The 18,469-nt window shown below is 37.1% G+C and overlaps 1 protein-coding gene across 3 annotated transcripts in view; it reads right to left on the bottom strand.

The window, feature by feature from the left end:
• Positions 1 to 307: 307 nt before the first annotated feature.
• Positions 308 to 18,469, bottom strand: part of sNPF-R (short neuropeptide F receptor) — a 33,719-nt gene continuing 15,557 nt past the window's right edge. For 2 of the 3 annotated variants that reach the window (XM_064688807.1, XM_064688808.1), the window contains exon 3: positions 308 to 3,103. The gene's annotated coding sequence lies outside the window, so the exon portion shown is untranslated. The remainder of the gene's footprint in view (positions 3,104 to 18,469) is intronic. The other variant, XR_010436982.1, reaches the window with a different exon arrangement.

The raw sequence follows: 18,469 nt of genomic DNA, 5'->3' as shown, positions 1-18,469 counted from the left end.
TTCTACTTTCTACATTAAATAAAATACGCCCTGGAGTAAATAAAATTTAATCTGGGCAAAACTGAATTATATCCTTTGAATAAAGTGAGTAAGTTTATTTTAAATTATAATTATATATAGTCTACGTTTTTGTGGGTTTCACATATAACATCTACAGTTGATAATATTCCCAATACTTAAGTAGCTCCACAAAGAATGAATTTTGCGCTTTAAAATTGCCAACAAATACAAAAAAGAAATACACATATTTAGCAATTTTTTTGTTTAACATTCATTATTTATTAAATATTTCGTAAAATGCATTCCGTAATTTGCATTGAAATTAAAATATATATTTTAATTGGTTTTTATTGATAGCTGAATCAATGTTTAATACTTGGCTGCGACGGCTTTTTTGCTCACCATTTACTTAACAATTCACATTTATTATTAATATAACACATTTATATATATGTATATATATGTATGTATGTTTGTGTTGCCAATTGATATATGATTTTACATTTATTTGACTTAAAGTTTGCTGCTTGCGACATTCATTAAAAACATTTTAATTTGTGAATCGTAATGCACAATTAATTATATAAGTTCGTATTGGCAATTAAAATCATATATTATTTTTATATAATATATTTGTAATTTTATTTTTTATATATTTATCTTAAAAGATTTCTGCTTTATTTGCTAGAATTTAACACACAACAAACATATATGGATTTTAACCTCGTTCTTAGATTTCTACACGTTCATTCATGACTTTTATAAATATGGCTTACTTACGATCAAATTTTCAAATAATTAAACATTCATTTTGAATATTTTGTAGTTTTGTCTGCGACTTTTTACTTATGAGTCTTTCACAAAGATTTTACTACACATAATTACTAGACAAATTGTATATTGTATATCGTATTTTGTCATTAACTAAGTAGATTTTTTTTTTGTTAAGTATTCGTTATCTCTTTTGTCTTTAATGAGTTTATAGATTATCATTTAACACAAACCTTACGCATTAAATCTTCAATTACATATACTTAAGATTCTATTAAACATTCAGTGCCTTTAACATTTTCTTTAAGCCTATAATTAATATTTATTTGGCTTTATGTTTTTTCTTTTAATTTTTATTATTAGAATTTAAATTCAATTTAGTGTTTTGTGCCGTTTCAGAATTCAGTTGAAAGCCCTGCTTAAGTGACAAATAAGATTGCAATTCAAAATTGCGTCTCGTTTTTCCACCTGGCTTACCACACAGCTTGTGCTCTTGAGTATTATATTGATATTCAAATATATGTATGTATATATGTATATACTATATATATTTATTCATATTGAGGTGTACCACAAAAAACATTTTATGTGTCAACATTTATCTTGTTGCATTTTTTTTCCTGTCTCTACTTTTATTATATTTTATTTTTTTTTTTTTTTTTTGTAGACCAACTAACAGATATTACGTATACGCAGTGCAACTTTTTCTATATGACAAACCAAAAGTACACAAAAATCGCTGACATTTTTTTGAAAGCTTAATTTACAGGACATAGCGCATTGGCTTGAGTTACAGTAAAACGATTCGAGAGAATAATAGTGTGTCATCCTCTGGCAACATCGCCTGACATAAACTTTCAAAAGAGGGGCTCAGGGTCAACAAGACTTTGAATACTTTTGGTTTTCTACTTTTTTTGTGTTTCTTTTTGGTTTTTATTTGTAGTTATTCTCTTTTTGCTTCACGTCATGCCCAGCATTTGTTACTCTAAATTTCCATTTGCTTTTATGCTAAATTAAATTCTACAGTCAAACCACTTTGAAAGCGTGTCGAGCAGATTTTGTTTTTTTTCTAAATCGGCTTACATATCTACGCAAATTAGTTTTTCATAAAACAGTGTCAAGCCTTACACAGGTATTTTATAATATTGAAACTCCCATCAAAGTAACGACTAGCAAATTATTTTATCTCTAAACATTTTCACTTGCATTGCTTTTCGCCTAAACGTGAGTGTGACCGTATATTTAAAACATTTTTGAAATTAAATTATTCCGAAAATTGAGCCACAAAAGAAGGTAGATTTCACATGCATAGAACTTGTCACTTTTTATCCGGCTAATAGTCTAAGCTCTGGTTTGAGCCACCAACTAAATTTCAATAAAATGTCTATGCAAACAACTTTGAAACATCCGTCAATTTGGTAAAATTTGACTCCAGCCCATTAACTTGTTTTCCAGCAGCTGTCAGTCGATCGACAAATATTTCTCTCGACTTGCTGTGGCCTACACAAATCCCATCAATGTCAGCTTAGGGCTTATTTTATTTGGCTCAACATTGTTTGCCAGTTTTGTTATTTTTCTTTTTAGTTGGGTAAATTATTTTCTTTGGTTTTCAGCATTTTACTTTTGTTTTGCTGCCATTTACCTTTTGTTGTGGTTCTGTGCTGACATTTTTCCGCGCAATTGAACCAAAAATTGGCACAACAAATTTAATTCCAACGACAACCGAGTGAAGCATTTCTGCGACAGTTAGACGCAGAATTTTGAAATTGAAATCGAGGTGACGCATATTGCCGACCCATATGGAGTATACCGGCGTTTTAATGGATTCGCCCGACTCCCTGCAAGGCTGTGCAAATATGCGAAATGGCGCAGCAAATGCTGCGAATGTAAAGCGGTAAAAATAAAAAATATTTATAGAATTGGTTGTCAACGCCTTTGGGGCCTGCCTAGATACGGCTCAGTCACACCCACTTAGATACCCACACACACACACACACAGACACACATACGCACACTTACAAATTTGATATCAAGCGATTTGAGAAGCTGCTTCAGCCAATTGCTTGGGGCACTGTTGTGCTCCAGCCTCTCCCCCTCGCGTCCCTGCGCGGCAATTTTCGCATCGTTGTCACTTTATTTGGCATTTATCAGCACTTTTCGTGCCACACAGTACGACTAACAGCCACTCCCACACGCCAACATACGCCCATACTCTAAAATTTTGCACTTCCAGCTTTGTAGTTTATGTCACATTCCCCGACACTTAGTTGTCGTCGATATCCTTGCCACTCTCGAAGACCAGCAACTGCGCCTAGAAATGTGTTTCGAAAATCTGTAAAATACGTAGAAATACTTTAGAATTTAGAATTTGGCAATTTCATATATGTATGCTAGCAAGTATCGAGTTTACAAAAGCAACAAATTGGTTTACATTAATTTTCAAGTTTCAGTTCTTTCGAGCTACTTATACGCCCAGATAGATGTGTTTGTTAAAGCAGCTTATGCCAATTTGTCTGCCAACTTATGGCGCCAACTTGGCAGCGCAGGGCAAAGCGCCTTAGATGCAAATGCGGTGCTCCTGGCAATACTTGCGACAGCCTGACAAATGTTTTACCGTCCAAAATGTTCAAGTCTGGAGCAGCGCGGCGCATAATTTCTGACGCCAGCCTCGACTTGATGGCCATGTCATGGCGTGTTAATCGCCACTGTCAAGGCAAAAAGGCAAATGAGCAGCAACAAATACACAAATATAAATAAATATGAACAAATTCCAAGCAGACACGCCCACACTCGGCGACCAGCACCCGCTGGCTGCAATTAGCATTAGCTACTTGTTGCAGCTTATTCAGGGTCACGAGTGCGGGCGCTCCTTTTCATATTTGACTCGCATTCATAATAAACTCGCAGAACGTATACACGACATTGACATTCTGCTGGCCAGTCCATTAAAATTTTAATTACATTTCATATTTTCAACAAATTAAAGATAATTAATTATAACTTTGCACTCGAAAGCTGGCCAGACCGATGTGGAAAAGATACAAACATTTTAATGCAGTAAAAAATTTCGTTAGCAGCTCTTAAGACTTTAAATTAAATTCTGGTTTCAATTACACGTAAACCTTGTTAGTAAAGAAATAAACTACTTTGTTAGTTCCTTTACAAAAGCACGAGTTTTTGCCAAACAAGAAAACTAGTTTCTATATATAGATTATTGCATCAAAATGCCTTCTTTAGCACACACGGGAGTTTCAGCTGTGTTTTGATTACATTCCTGTATTTTTAATTTCATTTTCAATCTCGTTCAAGTGTACACACACACACACTCACACACACACACACACACCTAGGTGCATTTCGAGAATGTAATATCGCACATGCCAACACCCTGATGAAAGATTCAGCTAAATTTATTTTCGTGCTTTGAATTTTTATTAATTCTCGGCTGAATTTTGTTATTTTCAGCCCTTCACTGACTATTTGCATATGTGCTAGGCTTTTTGACGTGAGATTGCTAAAATTAATTGAAATGACAAAAATAATGAATAAATTCCTGGGGGACATGTACGCAAAGGCAAACACCAAAATAGATATAGATATACATAAAAATACAATTGCATAATTTTAGGCGTTGGCTCACGTTGTCATTATTAATTTGCAATTTGCCTTAATGTCAAATTGATCAGGTGTTGTAAGCTATTTGGTTAAGCACAAATTTATCTATTAAAAGAAGAATTCTTCATATTTCAATATGATTTGCATATAGATTTATTTCTCGTCACAGCTTCACAGGTGTAATATTAAATAATACATTTTCATTAAAATTACGCCATACCAACATTTTGGCCAGAATCTTTAATGACAGCTCGCAGCTAAAATGAAGACGAACTTAAGACTCCATTGTTGGTAATTGAAATGAAATGAATTTTCTATCCAGCAACAACTACATATAAGAGAAGCAGAGCTGCGACCCAAAACAAAGGTAAACTTCGCCTTGAGCCTTCAATGTTTCGCAGTCCTCTAGTTGCCTAGAACAAAGTGTGCAGTGTCCGGGAACTGGATCCGGGCAACTACCTTTAATGCCACTTTATTAAGTATTCATTATTGTCAACTTGGATTGTGGGTTGCGGGTTGCGGGTAGCGGGTTGCAGGTCTGCGGCTGGTGGTTAACTTAGCCCGGCCCAGCCGAGGGCGAGTGAGTTGACCAAGTTTTGTGTGTGCGTGTGTGCGCCTGCTTTAAGCCTCGTTGTGGTCCGTTGTGGAGAACTACATCTGCTTGGGTGGAACATTAATTGCCAGCGGCACATTGATGTTTATGTAATTAATTTTAATTGCAGCACTTTTCTCCATCTCATTCTGGGCGCTAAAAGTTTCTTTTTATTGTTTTGTTATTTTGTTTGCTCTTTTACAGTTTTATTATGAGCAACATTTGTTTTCATGTTTGCAGTTGACAAAGTGCTCAACAAAATCAATAATCATAGCAATAAAATATTTAGCTACACGGCGTACGGGTCGTATGCGCAATAAATAAATTATTGAGCATACGGCTAAACACAATAGAAGCCAGGCAACCAATGAGCTCATGAGTGCGATATATAGCTTAAAGAACTGTTGGAATAGAACCTCCATTAAGCACGACTTTCACATACCCTGGATGTATGTATTTATTTGAGAAACAAACACTTCATTACATAATATATAATAATATATTATAGTTCCGTCTTGATACTTTAATTTCATCACATTTTTCAATGACCTCGGCCCAGTGTGCGGCACTTGCCACCTGTCAGCTCAATTTTCTAGCCAGAAATTACTGTCTTAATAGGCAGCTCATCTCATTTAGCTGCTCAGCGTCTCTTGCCCAGAGTGGTATTTAACTTGTCTCAATTAGAGGCCGACAGAAACGAACTGTTTTCCATGTTGGCGGCAACTGGCCAAGGCCCTTAGGCTCCATGGCACATGCAGACAAGACATGCACAACCTGCGGACGTGCTGGCGAATGTTCTTTTTAATGAATCGCATGCTAAGTATAATAAACAGACGCAATGCCAAATTAAACGAGTTGGTAATTAGGCTGGCAGAAAGCAGCAGAAAATACAAAAATAAATAAAAACGCAAGCCAAGAAACGCAAGAACATAAACATAACGCTCAAGCTGAAAGTCATAGCTTAGAGGAGTGGGTGGCTTTGGGGTGGACCATAACTTTGTTTTCGTTGTGACATCATCTTTTCATGTTATTATTAAACTCTAAAATCCCGCCAAAGTGACAGTCTGTCATCAGTTTTTATTTTTAAATTATGCGCACACAACAAAATAATTATAACAAGTGCTGGCAAAAGCATTTAAATATCATAAATGCTAAGTACATCAGGGCAGGAGAGCATTCAACACACACACACGCACACACACACACACGCACACGCACACATACAACGACAACTCAATGAAATTTAATGAGTTAAATAGACATCACTTTAAATGCATAAAGCCCGCCGCCAGGAAGTAGACAAAAGCGTTGGCAACGCCTGTGAAGGACCCAAAATTAAGCTGATGTATTTTTAAATTTTGCATATATTAATTACCATAGATTTAAATGACATCAGAAGCCTTCTTCTACTTAAAAAAATATTCTTCAAGTTTTTGTGTTAATGCACTTAAATTATTCTGGGCAAAGCATAAACTTATGCATTCGCTATTATTGTTATTTTTTTGCTGCTTCAAAATGTTTGTTTTTTTTTTTTAGCAAAACGAGCTGCGAGTTCATTAAAGGCCAGTTTCACTGTATTTACATAAATGTATATTCCGGACAGAGCGCATGCAAATATTTGTTGTGCCTGTCAACAAGACAGACAAACAAAAAGGCTTCAACAGGCGCCAAACTCACGAGCACTCAACTCGAAAGTGGAATGAGGGTTTTAGAGGGTATTTTGCAAACAAATTGAAATTAATTCGTATCAGATTTCACATGCTTATCATGCCTGTATGAAGACAGCATTATTAGGTAATTATTACAGCTTTGGCAAGAAAAAATATAATCAACACGACTTTGTCTGAAGAGCAGCTCAATCGATTTAAGCTAAATACATTTAATTACTCTTTCCTTCTCCTGCTCTAACTTTAATCCGCTCTTTACTTCTTTTATTTTTCAGTGATGCTTCTCGCTTTAACTAATATGAAGACATTAAAATAATCATGCGTGAATCTTAAGGGTAAGTGAATATTTATAAACATGTTATATATAAATAAGAATCAACGTAAAGGCAATTCCGACCTGGGCAAGGGTTGTCTCCTAGTCTAATATATCTTTAAGACCAACTACGAGAAGGGAGTTCTTAAAATGTAAGCTTGCCAGCGGAAGTTAGCTCGAAGCAAAGGAAAGAAAATTCTGAAATATTTCTAGCTCTCAATAACTGACACAAAACGCGCCTTAGAAATGGACTCAAACTTCGTATATTTGGGCATTCCATTACTTATGAAAGCTGTCTCTTAATTTGGCTGCCGTGCCAAGAAAAATGATGAGCAATTTGCCCGGCGCTATCAAAGATGCTTTGCTAAATGTGGCGGGTAACTCGAACGTTAGAAACTACTCGTCCGAGCTGTCGCAGTCGCAGTCGCAGTCGTTGTCGCAGTCGCTGTCGGAGTCGCTGAATAATTTGTGCACATAAATCTCAAGTGCCCCAAGTCGCTTATGTGTGTAAATTATGTGGCATTATTCAAAATATTAACTTGAAATCGCACAAGGATGACACTGAGCAGGCCCCGAGTGTTGACCTCCTGTGCGTCTCTGTGGCCTTTTGTCCATTTTCAAGTGGCATTCGTAATTTCTGGTTGCGCCCATTATGCTATAGACAAAATTAAATTCTCGATTTTATATACGTCGCTTTTGTAATATTTTTAGCTTTCACGCTACTTATGGGAATTGTCACATCTTCCTGCCCCTGCCCCTGACCCCCGTTGTTGTACCCTAGTTAGAGCCCGCCTGCGGTTTGTTTGAGAGTTTATAAAATTAATTTGCCTGCGGCAGGCGCACAGTGCGTATTAATGTATATATGGGCTGGGAAAACGACCGGCATCAGTTTGGGTCCCAAGCTCGTGCCTCAAAAAATACAGAGAATTTTAATTTTAATTCACTCACAGCGATTAAATAATGTATAAGTTACCCAGCCAGGGATTTTGCGGAAAGATTTGATTGATATGCCAAGCACGTAGAATGGGCAGGGCGAAAAGGAAAGCACGACAACAAATCGAACAAGTAACCGGAAGTGGGAAAATGGGAATTGGTTGGCCGACAGACAGGCCCAAATAATACATAATCATAATATTAATGCTCATCACTTGTGGGCCAGAAGGCGGGTTCCGAAAATATTGCCAAAGTTTATAAAAACTAAATTTAAAGCAATTCCTATTCGAAAGCTGTGCAAGTTTAATGCAGAGAAAGAAATTCACAACTTTTTGAGTTAAGCTAAGATTACGCAACGATTACTTTGGCCAAATAATAGTGTCAGGCTGTCGAGCTTAGAGCCTTAAGTTGGATAATAAGCATTAAATACAAACATATTTTGATAGCTTAATGCTAAAATTTAGACTTTAGGCTTGAAATTTTGAAATTATTTGCTTTAAGGTTTGGCTGAATTGAGGCAGCTATAGATTAGTAGGGAAAGGAAGAAGATGGCTTTTTCCATTCTCAGATTAAAGAGAACACTATAAACTTTAACATTAATTACATTAACTCATATAAAATAAAGCATATTTAAAAGACGTTTTCATTGGGGTCTTAGCACTCGTTCAAAGTCCACTACGATTTTATGTTCCTGTAATCTTATAAAAAAAAACCACACTTCATCAAACGTCTTTCCATATTCTGAATTGATGTTGTGTTTTCCTTTGCTCAAGAAAAAAGGAAAGCTCTCTCGTAAAATGAATGATTATTTCGCACTCATGTGTGAATACGCACATCTATATCTAAAAAAAAGAAACGAAAACCAAAATCCAGACCTGGACTCCCCTGAGCCCTAATGACATACAGGTCGTCTACATGTTGACGAGCTGTCGGTCGTAAAAAAAATAAAATAAAATATATATATGTAAAAAACGCTAAAGATGAAATAACAGTAAAGCATAGTTATCAGGTTCAGGGCTGGGGTCCTCGTCTGGCGGCGATATCAATCGCAATCCAGCGCCACGTAGTGCTGCTCCCAACTCTGATTAAAATAATGATAATGTGCAGTTCAATTTTCTGTTTTTTTTTTTTTTGTCAGCTTTTGGCCCGATTTTGATTACGTTTTTTGTGCGCTCTCTTGTTGAGTTAATGTGATTGACTTTCGGCCAAGGAATAGAGCCGCTTTAATTACGACAGGGACAGACAAAAAACGCGTTAATGACAAATTTCCCACTTCAGTTTTTTGTTGTCTGTGAATAGCGAATGTAACCCAAAAAGTTGTATCAAATTTAATGGCAAGCAACATTTTTTGTGTCTGCTACGCATCAAATGCGTAAAAGGCTCGGAAAACGAGGCAAAAGATTTTGTCCGACTCCCTGAAGTTGATTTATATATAATCTATATCAACAACAGGAATGTGTGCAGGGTATCAGCACGTCGAGCTCTCTTTCTCTTGCCAAGTTTTTTATTTATATATTTTTTTCCTTTGCTGTAATACCTTGAGGCACAGTTATGTATGTACCTGGGCCATAAATTATAAGGCGTGCAGCTGCCAGCATTTTTTTTTTGTGTACCTCAAAGGGAACGCTCACAGCTGCCGTTCTGGCACATTTATGGTTATATTTTTAACAGCTTTTGTAATGCTCTTTGCCAAGATTCGTTACCTTCCCACTGAGTTTTCGTTTTTTTCGACGCCCACGAAAGTTTTCAACTGGCATTTAACAGTGCGAAAGTTTTTACTACTTTCGCATAGATTTTGAAGCACAAAGCTGCCTCAACCGGCATAACATTAATAATCCTCCTGATTTCAAGTCTTCGAGGGTATGCCTACTTTAAAAATGGACTCCATTACGCTTTAGGGGGTGTCTCAGAGTCCAGCAGATTTTATTGAAATCGTGTGCAGCACGCTTTAAAATTATGACCACCATGTCGAGATGTCTTTGTTTATTTTTCCCATTCATATTTTGCGCTTTCTTTGCTGTTCGCACATAAATTAAGAAATGACGTTGAAAAAAATAAACACTGTCTGTTGTTGTTGCCTGGTCTGACAGCCTCTGAAGAGCATTGCTTCAGCTAGGCAACTTTGACGCGCTCCAAAGTCCCGAACCCGAGCAGTTAGAGCCCCAACCGTTGACAGGTGTTTCATGCTCCTGCGCAATTACAACGCCTCGTTGCGTTGCGCTGAAGGAAACTGGTGTGGACAAAAAAAAACAATATACACTCAGAAAAAGCATTAAAACTCCATAGAAAGTAATGTATAATAACACGGAAAGGTCGACAAATCCAGCATTGAAACAACGTATATAAATATTTTATTCGGCTTTATTATGGGCCTAACACTTGATTAAATCTGCATATTTTTATTCACACTGAAAATTTGTAGCTAGGCTTTTCTGCGAGTGTATATGCCTGCTGGCAGGTACACTTGTTTACATTGTGTTACTTTGGGCTAGGCATTTTTTCTGATTTTTTTTATGAACATTTCGTATTTGCCGCTGCATAATTATTACAGCAACGCAATGACAAAGCCAAATCCTTGAAGGAGTCCACGACTCTGCCTTAAAGTGGTAGACGCCCTTAAGTATTCAGCGAGCGTGGATTGTGTTAATATTAAGTATACGTATTATGATTGTATTCGGTCAGGTGTTGTTTGCCTGACGACAAGGCAGATATTAAATTACAAGTAGATAAATTGGATTTGAGCAGGAATTCTGAAATGCTAGGCTTGAGATTGAGAAACGTTTTTATGCATATAGATTATTTTAAATGAGCCTCAAATTTCAATGAATTTCGAAGTGTTGTATTAAAGGCCCAATTAAGAACTGTCAAATGAAATGAATTTAATGGACATTTCCAAAATAAAATGCAATTAAAAACAACTTTTGAAGAATTTCACAGTCAAACACTTTCAAAAGGCACAAACAACTTTCTGTATGGGAGGGAGGCGGCATAAAATAACTGAGGCAGAAACTGAGCCAGGCCCAAATTGTAAACCACTTTGGTCTATTGCACAGACAATTATTAAAGGCATTTTTCGTTTCATTAAACTTGTAATTGTTAACTTGGCGTCTGCCTGGCGAACAGGCAATGCATTTAACTAACCTCAGCTGGGCAACGGCCAGAATTGGCTTTTCAACTTTAATAAAAGTCAAGCCGCAAGCATTTATCTACGGGTATCTTCTTCTTCTGCTGCCTGAATCGTTAAACACAAAATTTAATTAACTGTTAATAAAGTTGCTAATAAACGCGCATCTAGCAAGGCGAACATCTCGGACCCAGCATAAAACTCTGTTAAGTTGGCCAATGCCTGCGGCTCATATTAAGTGTGGCGTTAAGCTCGGCTGTCAACGCAACTGCAGTAACTCGAAGAAGCCAACATGGCCTTGGAATTGGAACATGCTACTCACATGTGCTTCCAAATCTGGCCACCAAGCTCTTCAGTGGTCGGTGGTGTTTGGCATGTGGTGAAAAGCGCGTGGCTCATAAATTATATACATATATAAGCAGCCACTATTTGTGCTGAATTGTGTTTAACTGGGCCATCTTTCACCAGAGCCTGGCACGTCCTCACCAATATTTGGTGTTCACATTCGTCTTGACACACCTGACGCCGACACAGAGGGCACGTGGGGCCAGTGCTCATGCCACGCCCCACACATATATAGATATATAACTCACATCGACACTTCTTGCCACATTTAATTGGGCATAAACGCCGCACGCTTTTATGGACATTTTCCATCAATAACAAGGACGGCTGCAACTGCCCATTAAACTTTGTCAGGCACACTGCACACTTGGCCTTAAAATTATCCCAAGTTGTGCAAAAATATTTCGGTTTTTTCAACAAGCTTATACAAATTTTTATTAATTATAAAAAATACCATTAAAATACAATAAATTAAAAACAAGAGAATATGAAGATCAAATTTTAGAAGAGGAGCAGAATTTAAGACTCATTCAATTTAGTTTAATGAGCTCTTTTTTAAAAAAAAGACTCGTTAAAATATAAAAGTTTGTAATATGGGAAGCTAAGCATTAGATGAGCTAATCTTAAATACTCATTAAAGTTTCCTTGTTGCTTGCATGAGTTTTATGTGTGGACATCACGCAGTTTCATGAGCTTTTAAAAAAAGAAACAAGCCAAGGACGTATTAAAATACAAACGATTGTTATAAGGGCAGCTAAGCATCAGATGAGCTAAGCTTTAATACTCATTAAAGCTTCCTTGTTGCTTGCATGAGTTTTAAGTGTGGACTTCACGCTTTTCTTTAAGAAAAGAAACAAGCCAAGGACGCATTAAAATACAAACGATTGTTATAAGGGCAGCTAAGCATCAGACGAGCTAAGCTTTAATACTCATTAAAGCTTCCTTGTTGCTTGCATGAGTTTTAAGTGTGGACTTCACGCAGTTTCATGAGCTTTTCTTGAAAATAAGATACAATCCGACTTATTAAAAAACAACAGATTATAATAAGGGCAGCTCAGCATCAGACGAGCTTTAATATTCACTAAAGCTCGCTTGGTGCTTTTATGAGCTTTTATTGATGTGTTATATATTAACTCTTTTCTCTCTACAATTGCAATTTGTTTTTCGCTGAGATATGAAACTTATAAATGCAATTCGCTACGATTTCGTCGATTTGTTCACAGAACATCCATCTTCAGCCCAGTGTGAATTGCCAGCCAAGCCAAATGATAATTTGGCCCTGCTATGAGCTACGTGCCTGGCATGGCAACACTTTCGTTGCCTTACGGCCATGGTAACAGTCGTCATGCAGCACTTTTGATGAGTGAGTTAAATGCTTCAAATGTTTGTTTGCATAGCAGACAACCCACTCAGCAGCACCTCGGCTAACGTAATCGCTGGCCACACGGAAAAGAATAAGATTAAGCCGGACAAAAATAAGGGTGTTATCGGTATAGAAAACACATTCCCATATTTATTGCATTTTGGCGTTATTTTTATGATTTATTTATCATATAGTCGTTGTTGCTGGGTAAACTTTTGGGTAGCCCCCACGTTTATTTGAATACAATTTATGACCATCAATTTTATTTTGATGTATGCCCAAAGTTTTTTCAACTCCCAACCGCTAGGGGTCCGGCTTTGTGGTTTAAAAAATTACGCCCCTTACAGAGAAGCTTAAGTCGATAAATTGTGTGTGTTATTTATCAGGTGCTGTGTGAATTTATTTATTGTTTAATATTGGTATTGAACTTACAAGTTGTGGCAGCGCCAATATTTGATTGGAAATCCATTGGGAATTGAAGTTGTCACCTAATCCTGAACACTTTACATCTCTGACAGATTAATAGCTTGCTATCATTGTGGTTATTCTTCAATTCCTTTTAATTGTTTGCTCAACACCTTGGCTAACTTCCTGGCCATGGCCAGGCTTTACTATTGTTGGTCGTTTCGCTCGTTGCCCATGCAACATAATAAAAGCTTGTTAACGTAATTGCTTAATTGGCCAGGCGGTGCGTTGGGTATGTTGGCAGAAAGCAACGCAGCTCTAATGAAAATGTTGTTTTTCTTTTTTGCCCCACACATTAGGCTGATTAGACACGGGCAACGGGAATAAAAATAGAGCCATGTGGATATAAGTACATTCCACACATTCACACACACGCCCACCCACATGTGCGAACATGGAACGTGTTGAGTTTTACATTACTAAACTGACTTTTCGCTCACGCCCTTTGATAATGTGTAAAACGGTAATTGCATTTTTATTTAATTATACCCTTACCAAAACAGCGAATTATAGCAATACAGAGGCGGTTGTTCGCTAATGGGCTAGCTATATAAATGAAATATCTAATCAGCTTCAAACTCATTTTCAATTTTTGTGTCTTACCTTTCGCAATATCCACCTGGAAAATTGGCGACTAGGGCCGTGTGATGATTGTCAAGAATTTTCGACTGATCTATTAAGTTCTCATATCTCAACAAATAAGTAAAATTAATAAAAAGCGTATTTTTAAAAACTGCTTTTCGACTCGATTCTCGTTCATTTAAGTAAGACACTTGTTTTCCATGAATTGATTATCTCTCTCTCTCTCTCTGTCTCTACCCTCTCTCTTTCTCTCTCTCTATCGCATTTTCTAACCCGTCTCTCTCTCTCTGTATCTCTCTCTTTCTATGAGCAATGAGCATATTAAAATGTTATGCGTATGTTAACTTACATTGATGTAAATTAACATTGACAGGACTATTAAGTCTACTAAAAATGATAACTAACATAACAAAATTGTGGGTAATTTATAAAATTTTGTTCATTTATTTATATATTTACAAATGATTATAGAGTATCAAGAATTCCACTATCAATAGTAGTCCCGAGTTGCTGTATTTATAGTGAGTACATTGATTTGCCTTTTAATGCCAATCTGTCGGTCAAAGGGCGCAGTTCTTAATCTCGGAGTCAGCTGCTCCGCTATCGATTACAGCAGCTGAATAGCTCCCTGTAGGCACCCACATGAGGGACAACCGATTCCAAACGTCAATTAGAGACTTGCCATTTGGCGCTGGGAACTCCATTAATCGCTTTTATTTCCTCCCAACTGCCAGACTGTCTGACTGTCAGTCAAGTTGGCTTATGCACCAGCTGCCGTCAACATGAATCCGTTGGGCTAATACACATATTGATGGTGAGGTTATAAAATATAAATGCGTATCATCAAGCTCTCTCCCCGCCCCCATCCCCGTGACCCTCTAGTAGCAAATGAAACACATGTTTCATGACACGTCAAAACCGAATTTAAGAACTGCTAAAATCGCGCGAATACAAAAATGAAAGCACGGCAATCATTTTTTTTATGGCCAAAACATTTTACGTTGACTGTAAGTACATATCGAAAACATCTTATCCTCTACATGTTTTCGTGTGTGTGTGAGTGTATATGTGTGTGTATATTTATGTATGAACCACAAGCAGCTAAAGACCTTCTTATTGTAGCCATTAAATCCACACACAACACACAAAGACAACAATAACGACTGAAACATTTGCCTTCCTCGAGAAAGCGGGGCGTGGCGCATTATGTTGGAGTTTTATATGCAACGATTTAGTATTGGTTTAATCAGGCTCTTTAGATTTTACAACGCACTTGTGCACTTTTAGTGTGATTGATTGGCATTAGAAATGCAAACGCACTTCGTTTCTAGAACAAAATTAATGCACTTCAATATATTTAAAAGAGTTCCAAGCACAAAAACTAAAATTTTCGGTAGTTCTGTTTACAGCTTGAACTAAATTTACTGCCTGCAGGTTCAGCTCATTAAGCTTTGATTTCTTTAACATACACATATATTCGCCCGATGTACTGAAAATATTGCAAGCCGTAAATATTTTCATATACAAGCTGCGGGCTATATCTAATCCCTACCCACGAATTTCATTTAAACTATCTGGTTAGTTAAATAAAATGGTTGGGAACAAAGCTATTTATGCTTTGGGCTTAAACGTTTTTTTTACTTTTAACTAAACATTTTTTATACAAAATTTGGTTCAGTTCCGTTTCATTCTTGGAATTCCGGGCTTGAGCCTTGCTCCCAACTATTTGTTAAAAATAAATTTATGTTTCGCTTTCATTTCTATTACCGCTAATGGAATTGGTATTTGGAGCTATTCTGTGGGCAGTCCCATGTTCAATACTGCAAACAAACTTAGCATAAAGCATTTCTTGACAAAAAATATCCGAGTTTATTATCAAAAGGGACTGCGGTTTGCTCCGGCATTTCAGTACTGCAAACTTAGTGCGGTGAATATTCTAAATTGTTGCAAAATTGATTACATGAAATGGAGATGCCAGAACTTTTTCAGTAAATGATGGGCCTCAGCTTACAGTTTTTTGTGTGAAAAGTTGGCCAACGAAGCTTATCAGAAGCAGCAGAAGCCGCCGCATTGTGCGGCAGAAAACTGATGGCATTTTAAAACTAACAAACTGGCAACAGAAACAGCTGGAAAAAAAAAAGGATCGCTTGATATGCAATTGTAAAGTTAGCATTCTATAGAGTCAGCTTGTCCAATATACTCCCCGCAGCGCATCCTGCTCCATCAGGCAGAGACAAGTTCTGGGCCATTTGCCATTCGCAGAAACCAGACAGCAAACAACAAAATACAATTTAGTTGTAAAAAGTTTCGCACTAACTCGCTGGCAAACTTGTTTACAGGGACGGCACACTAAGGGGTGCGTCCGCTGACAGCCCCCCTCCGTCCATGATGGACCCCTCGCCGTTCCTTTAAGAGCTCCCACTACGAGTGCAAACTTTGCTGACTTCGTCTGCAAGTCCGACAAATGCCGTTTGCAATTCCTGTTGCAGTTCTCATGCATAATGCATCAAATGTGCTGGCGCCCGAGCAGGGACCATCAACTATATCACTTACCGTTCAGTCACCACCATCGTGATTCCATAATTCAAAGCGTCTGTTTAGGGAGCAGAGATACCAAAGTACAAGTCCGAGCCGGGTCTGAGCACAGGCATTCAAGGAATGTTGTTTTTTTTCTTTCGTTTTGTATGAGAGCCCACCCACCCGACTTCCGTCCAACGCAAGCCGTGCATTCAGCTTATTTACCGGCCTCAGACCTCACACCACCCACGTGACCCATAATGGCGGCCCACATGCCAGCGGGTAATTAGGAACTGAACAGCATAGTGTGTGCCACTAACGACCGCACTGAATTATTCATAAATTAAAGGCCTCTCGGACATCTCGGAATTGCGCTCATATGTTTAGCTCGGTCTGGCATCAAAGCCAACCGCAAACATGGCCAAAATGTAAACAGCAACAACAACAAGTTATCTGAATTTATGTATATATGTATCTAGATAATGAGTAAGTGGGTGAGTGAGTGAGAGAAAGAATAACGTATACAAATGTTAAGGAATATATTTGTAAAGGCTATCAAGCAATCTGAATTCAGTCGGATTGAAAAACGGCTGAAAACAGCTAAACATCATTTCCGGTTGGTTTTTGCTGAGTTTTCCACAACTTTCTTTTCTTTTATGGCTGCATTTGAATTAAAGGGAACATTTTTGTCGGGATCTCAAAAATATATATATTCCTATTAAGTTTTATTAAGATATCTTTAAAAGTGAGAAACTAGATAATCTAATTCTATATAATCTTATCTAGTACATCTGCTAGTACTACGCAGTTCTATTTGCGGATATAGATTTTATACAATTTATCAAAATTTGTTGCTTCTGCCGCGGACCCTCATGGCCTCTTAATACAGTAAATCATCTTTTAATCAAATAGAATTTCAATGCCAGCGCTATTTATATATTTTATGACTGGCCATTTCGGTTCAAGTATGCCGCTGCTCTAACAGATATTCAGTCCCAGACACAGACAGATAGCACCATAATGTGCTTTCCATAAAAATTATAAATAAATAAGCCAAATGTAAATTATACTGCGTCAAAGCATTATGTTTATGGGGGAGTTCGCCTTATCTTGGCCACCGGCTGTTAACCATTATCCATAGCATTTATCTGACTACTGCAGTTGGTTATTTGTTTACATGTTGTTGTTGTTGTTATGGCTGTAAATTTTGCTCCACTTGTTGTTTATGGTAAACAGCATATTGTGGAGAACACCTGACCCAAAGGGTCGGCACGTTTAACATATTTTTCTAATCGATTGCAAGTATTTTTCAAGCTGTCTCTCTCGACTCTTACTCTTACTTTGACTTTTAAATGTAGATTAGGACCCACAACGTGGAAGAAGAAGCAAATGTACGCTCGCTTACAACAAAATATCTAATGTACTTTCAATTTGTCATGTTAGAGTCTTTCTGTGAACTTTTTGAAAGTATAAATAAAATTATAAATAATGGTATGGCAAATTGTATTAGCATATTTAAAGTAAAATCCCTCTTGTAAATATTCTTGCATTTCTGACAATTTTTCAAGGACTTGAAGCGGACTACCTGTCTAATAGATGCATGTTATAATCTTCCTTTATTTGAATATATTTTCTTAAATAATTTAATTCGTTTTATTGTACATTTCGTACGATTTTTAATAAACTCATGTGTATAAAGATCAATAGAAAAACAATTCAATTTGAATTTGTTTTCTTGCAGCTTCGACATATTTATAATTCATATGTTTGCTTTTGTTCTTCGAATTTAATTAATTTGTCTGCTGTTAAGCTAGATTTGTGCAATGACTTGCGATAAGTTCCAACAGTGGCAGTTACTTTCGCACTCACTGTTGATTTATTACCTTGACTTGGTTGAAAATATTCGTACCATCGTCGAGTGCAACCGAGTTAGAGCTAAGCAAATGAAATTTGCCAGCACAAAAAGCATAAGAAACGAATGGCAAATGCAGCTCTGCTTTGCTTGGCTTCTGTGCGCCATAAGCCGAACCTCAAAGCCCCAACCCCATCCATGCTTGATGAAGAGCGCTTTGTGGTACTGCAAATCTCATGAAACTCATGCAGGTTCCTAACCTAGTTTTATGGGGCAACGCTTTGTCGGAAAATAGATTGCATCATCGAAATATTTGCGCTGATTTCCTTT

Source organism: Drosophila montana, unplaced genomic scaffold, assembly GCF_035044405.1.
Source record: "Drosophila montana isolate Dmon_TW-CO22-7 unplaced genomic scaffold, ASM3504440v1 contig_3216_1, whole genome shotgun sequence".
Classification (NCBI taxonomy): Eukaryota; Metazoa; Arthropoda; class Insecta; order Diptera; family Drosophilidae; genus Drosophila; species Drosophila montana.
The sequence above is the reverse complement of the archived record's forward strand: the minus strand, read 5'-3'. Positions and strand labels throughout refer to the sequence as shown.